The 5,836-nt window shown below is 41.0% G+C and overlaps 1 pseudogene across 1 annotated transcript; it reads left to right on the top strand.

Moving 5' to 3' along the window:
* The first annotated feature begins 3,626 nt into the window (after positions 1-3,626).
* On the top strand, positions 3,627-5,267 carry LOC113436975 (GTP-binding protein Rhes pseudogene; annotated as a pseudogene). The gene has a single exon (XR_015741790.1). The product of XR_015741790.1 is annotated as a GTP-binding protein Rhes pseudogene (transcript).
* The last annotated feature ends 569 nt before the right edge of the window (positions 5,268-5,836 follow it).

The following is a 5,836-nucleotide window of genomic DNA, read 5'->3' as shown; positions in this document are numbered from 1 at the left end:
TGCAGCTGCTCTTTCCTTCAAGCAGCTCTGTACGCATGCGCACTGGGCACTGGCTCCTCGGGAACGTCCTCTTCGCTGCTGCCAGCCCCCACAATCTCTGAAGGCAGCAGTCCACTCTCTTAATAGTCCTGGCCCCTCATCTGAGTCCTCGCTCTCCTCAGCCATCCACACCTACTGCCAGCTAACCACAACATTGTATCAGCAATTACATTGTTGGTGAAGGTGCTAGATTATATCCGTACCAAAAATTTAATGCTATTCCATAATAAGCATCGTTGAAGAATAGCACTTACCTTCAGTCAGGGTTCTGCTAATTATTAGCTTCCAGTTTGCTTTGGAGAAAAATACAGAAGACCTTCTAACCATTTCTTGGTTTCTCAAAAGGTAACTTGAATGTCACCATTATTATTCTTTTGGCTTAGATGGGCATCCACTGAATGCATTGAGACTAGGCCAGATGGATGATTAAGCTCCTATTGGACATGGGTTTAATACTATTCCAGAAGACGATTAAACTTGTGTTTATAAATATTCAGACAATAGTTGACATGTACAAGAAGGGGTTTTCTCCATCTTTTCTGCTCCCATTCTTCATGTACACCACCCCCATGGCCATCTCTGGTTCATTTCTGTTCATCTTGATCTGGTTTCCAAGCCAAGGCATCAGCTAGAGGTTTGGACAATATAGGAGAGAACCTGATTTGAAAGAAGTAGACTCTTCAGACGCCCAAAGCAGAAAAATGGTAGAGGGATTGAATGGGAAGAGGCAAACCCACAGGGGTGGGATTCAACCGGTGTAACTACCAGTTCGGTGATTACGTTTTGCACACTGTGTGCGCGTGTAAAAAAAAAATCAGCTGTGCCGCCCAGACAACTGAAAAGCACTGCGCGCGAGTGTGCAGCATTTGAAAAGCCACTTTTTTCCTGCTTTTTCAACCTCAGCTGTGCCATGCAAAGCAGCTGAGGTTGAAAAAGCAGGAAATAAAGGACAGGTGGGCGGGCAGGCCAAACAGCAGCAAACCCAGAACCGGTTCAGTGTCTGCTGCTTTTCAGAGCTACCAGTTTTATTGAACTGGGCAGAACTGGTAGCATCCCACCCCTGCAAACCTACACCAACCTAAAGTTGCCACTAGGCATCACCCAATAGGGAAAATGTGATAATAGCATATCAGATTGTAAGCTATCAAAACGTGCATTAGGAAATCTCAGCACAGCTAAGATCATCTTAAAGGGTGTTCAGATAAGGACAGTAGTTCAGGTGAAGGTAATGAGGCCACAATAGAAAAAAATAACTTTTGGGGGCATGTTTGTATTGAAAAATCCTTTTTGCCTCCATTTTTGCTGGTGGAATCTCTACTTCTCTTCAAAATGAGTCCTGCTACATCTTGGTCTATTTACAAGATTATGCATCTGGCTTTCAACATAGGACCAAAGTGGTATTAACTAGAAATTATATGTTTTCTTTTTTGTAACTCAATACTTGGCTGAGTTAATTTAATTTAATTTAATTTCTTCAGTTTAGGCACCACCAATCTCCAAAATTATTCTACGCAGCATACAATAAAACCACACAAAAATATAAAATGAAATATAATAACAAAGGGAAGGGAATAAAGTACAAGAACAGATGATGAGTTTTTTGATTCATTTAATATCTATTTAGAATTAAAATTTGGATCATGCCTTAAAGTATTAGGTTAGCAGGAGAAATCTAAGTTTAGCCTTTCTCTTTTGCCACAAATATTGTAACATAGTTTTAAAATCTCATGCATTCAGCTTCAGGAAAATAACATACATGGAAATGAATAAATGGATTTGTGCATTAATAGAATTTTTTCTCGACTCTTGTGCTTTGCAAGAGAATGGTTCCTTTTATCACACCTACTCTGCCATCCTAGAGGAATAAAAATATAATTATAAATATGAAACCAGTAGCCATTGCTTTCCTTTCATGACGTTCAAAGACTTTCCAGAAGCAACCAAAAATGAAAATCCAGAGAGTTAATGCTGGCTCACTGCCCATCTTTCAATGAAATCTGCTGTTCAGAAAAAGTTCTATCAAACTCCTCCTGATCCTTGTAACTAGTATAACTAGGGGACTGGAAGCTAAAACATATATAGAATGGTTGCGGGAACTGAGTATGTCTAGTTTAATGAAAAGAAGTACTAGGAAGTAACATGATAGCAGTGTTCCAATATCTAAGGAGCTACCACGAAGAAGAGGGAGTCAAGCTATTCTCCAAAGCATCTGAGGACAGGACAAGAAGCAATGGGTGAAAACTAAACAAGGAGAGAAGCAACCAAGGAGGAATTTCCTGACAGTTAGAACTATTAATCAGTGGAACAACTTGCCTCCAGAAGTTGTAGGTGTTCCAACATTAGAGGTTTTTAAGAAGAGACTGGGCAGCCATTTGTCTGAAATAGTATAGGGTTTCCTGCCTGAGCAGAGGGCTAGACTAGAAGACCTCCAAGTTCCTTTCCAACTCTGTTATTTTGTTTGTGTGCCTGCTGAGATTCTTCCTGAGCCGGATAACTCAGCCATTATTTACACCTGAATTACATTTACTTTGGCTCTGCAATGTGATCTCATCCTTGAAAAATATACAGAAGCTGCAATTGGTGTAAGTTAAGCTCAACTGCTAAGTTACATGGCAACATATGGAAAAATCTTGTCTTTTTCATTTTTTCTTTCTACACTTTTGTTTTTCTTCTTCTTCTTTGTTCTTTATTACTTCAGCCCTTTATTACTTTGTGATAGTTTTATATGCTTTGTAAAGCTTTACTAAAAAAAACTATCTGAAAAAAAGAAAGATCAAAGACCTAAACTTAAGCATGCACATGTGCAAGAACAAGTTCATAGACTGTTCTCCAGGCCATGTCTCTTTTTTATTATTTTATTTATCAAATTTTTGTGCCCCTTTATTCTCCCTATTCGCCATTTCCCCTTCCTTGGGTATGGAACAATCTTGGCCTTAAAACATATATAGAGATGTATGGAAAAGGAATCCCCTCCCCCACTTCTTTCAATGTTATGTCTTTTGTTGGGCATGTATGTGCTTCAAATGGACATCCCAACAGCAATGGAAAGTATCTTCTAGAAGTTGTATATTATTGAAAAACAGCCCATGGTGAAGAAAGAGAGGTTGCTTGGAAGAATAATCATTTACTGTAATGTATTTACTCAATGCAAATTAAGCAACCAGAACAGAGTCTGCTAGAACATTTGAGGCTTCTCTAATTTCCCAGCCTGAATTTTACAATGATATTAGTCTTCCTTTTCAATCCCTCTCCTCACATTCACTTATAGGTTTTGCAAAATCCAAAGTCCAAAGCAGCTCTGTCTGAAGTGGCAATAAAAGATGTTGTTTGTCTTAAGCTTTTTGATATGGTAAAGGTTTCCAACTCAAAGAGGGGAACAGATATTGATTATACTAGGCAGTGCAGAGGGCACCGTGGATGCGCTAGCCATAGCAGCTAAACTCAGAAGGGAGAAAAACAGAAGTCCATGGCAGCTGAGAGCCAGACAAGCCTTTACAATATGCAGCCTCTTCTAGTCTCTCTCTCTCTTTCCCTCCCTCCTTTCCTCCCTCCACAGGCTGAGATTTGACTTCAGAAACAGCAGTCAGCCGATTGGTCCAGACTTTTCTTCTCTCTCCCCTACATTTTGCCCGTCCCTCAACATTCTCTCCAGCACGGATTGGGGGAGCTTTGAGACTCTCTCTGTTTGTGTCTGTGACAGGAAGGAGTGTAAATAAAGAGAAAACAAGCAGGGAGACTGTGAACACAGTGGCAGTTCTCTTAGTAACTAGACAAAGTTAGTGACAAGAGTGCAAGTGACTTGCAAGGCAACAGTGGAAAACGAGACTGCTCCCTCAAGCCAGGTTGCCTAAAAACCGGCAAGCTTTCTTCTGTTGGTGTTTAGGACTTGAAAGTTTTGCCTCCACTTGCCTGCAAGATCCAGAGAAGCATGTCTCTGGCTGTGAAGAAGAGCCAAGTACGCCTGGTGTTTCTGGGGGCAGCTGGGGTTGGCAAGACATCTCTTATTCGGCGATTCCTGCAGAACACATTTGAGCCAAAACATCGCCGGACAGTAGAGGAGCTGCACAGCAAGGAGTATGAGGTCAGTGGAGTGACCATCAAGGTGGAGATCTTGGACACTAGTGGAAGTTATTCGTTCCCAGCGATGCGCAAGCTCTCCATCCAGAACAGTGATGCTTTTGCCTTGGTCTATGCTGTGGATGATGCGGAGTCCTTTGAGCGTGTGAAGACTTTGCACGAGGAGATCCTGGAACTGAAAGACGATAAGTCCCCACTGATCGTAGTGGTGGGCAATAAGGCTGAAACTGGTGGGGTTAGGCAAGTGTTGCCTGAAGATGTTCTCTCCTTGGTGGAGCTTGACTGGAACAATCGTTTCCTGGAGGCATCTGCTAAGGAGAATGAGAATGTGATAGAAGTTTTCAGGGAGCTGCTTCAGCAAGTCAACCTGCCCAGCCTGCTGAGCCCTGTTGTGCGGAGAAGACGTGAGACTTTCTTCAGTGAAGCCCCCCTGAGGCCTCCCATGAACAAAGCAAATAGTTGCACCATCTGTTGAATGTGAGAAAGTCAGCATCAAGATGATGTTGTTTTGTTTTGTTTTGCAAAACCTAGTCACTATCAGTATGGGATGTTGTCTGTAAACAGTGTCATACCTCTAAATCCAATGCGAGCTCCTCACCAAATTAAGGCTGTAATTTGTAACGTGGAAGTGGAAGAGACGTCTCTTGTATGACACAGAGCTCTAGGAGTAAGTTTGGCTAAAGGAGGTAATATGGATCAGTTGGCTAATGTCTGAAACAATAATGGAGGCCAGCAAGGTCTAGAGCATGAACGGCAATGGCGAGCATTTGAGGAATCTCTTAAGGAACATTTCATTCTGGGGGCATCTACTGATTGTTTGTATTTTTAGATGGCTGAGAAGATTTTGTTACAAGAGGGGAGGGTAGACAGTTTCATGTTTATTGAACAGCAGATGTGCGTGTGTTGCTTCCTAGACTACAGTGGTTTTTTTTATTTCTAATATTTGCATGAATATGTCCTTGCACTGATTATGATTACACTGAGCTAAACAATCTTGGTGACATCTCTGCATCTATACTGTGGAAAGAGGTGCATCATCGAGTGTGTCAGTTGGCCTGAATGTGATTTTGGGTTGTTTTTTTTTTAAATAACTTTGGAAAGCTTGATCCAATAAAAGAAAAAGGCAAACCCTGCCAGTAATTCTGTCAGAAGCATCCTGTATTGCTTTCTTCCTGTGAGAGATGTAACTACAAGAGGAACATATCACCAGTTTCCGTTGCACTGATGTCTACATTTTGCTTTCTGCTTTTCTTCTCATGCATTTGTAGGTCATGCACCTGCTGAGCTGTGCTCGTTTCTATGCTCTTAGGATTTCTGGGACAGATATAAGACTGAGAAGTTGCCCCTTAAGAGACATCAGTGTCAGTTTTTTTCTCAGTTATACCTTTGTGGGCATAAACTCTGGGAATATTTTGTTCTCTCAGCTGGATTTCTGCCAAATGAGAATGATAATAATCCCTCTTATTGATTAGGAAGATATGAAAGAAATGTTGTGGGTTATCTGAACATTTACTTGCTAGGATAAAAGTCTTAGAGGCATAAGGAAGTCACCATTGTGACTGATGTGCTTTGGATTTCAGTTCACATGAGCTATATAGATTAATATGAAATACTTCTGAGTTCTGTCAAAAGAGGAACTAGGTAAATTTGTTCTGTGTTTGTCACAGCAGAAAAGAAATAGTGTGTATTTTATGAAGAAATTATTTTTCATACTGCAAAA

Source organism: Pseudonaja textilis, chromosome 2 (assembly GCF_049901715.1).
Source record: "Pseudonaja textilis isolate UNSWEBS1 chromosome 2, rPseTex1.2, whole genome shotgun sequence".
In the NCBI taxonomy this organism is placed as follows: Eukaryota; Metazoa; Chordata; class Lepidosauria; order Squamata; family Elapidae; genus Pseudonaja; species Pseudonaja textilis.
The sequence above is the reverse complement of the archived record's forward strand: the minus strand, read 5'-3'. Positions and strand labels throughout refer to the sequence as shown.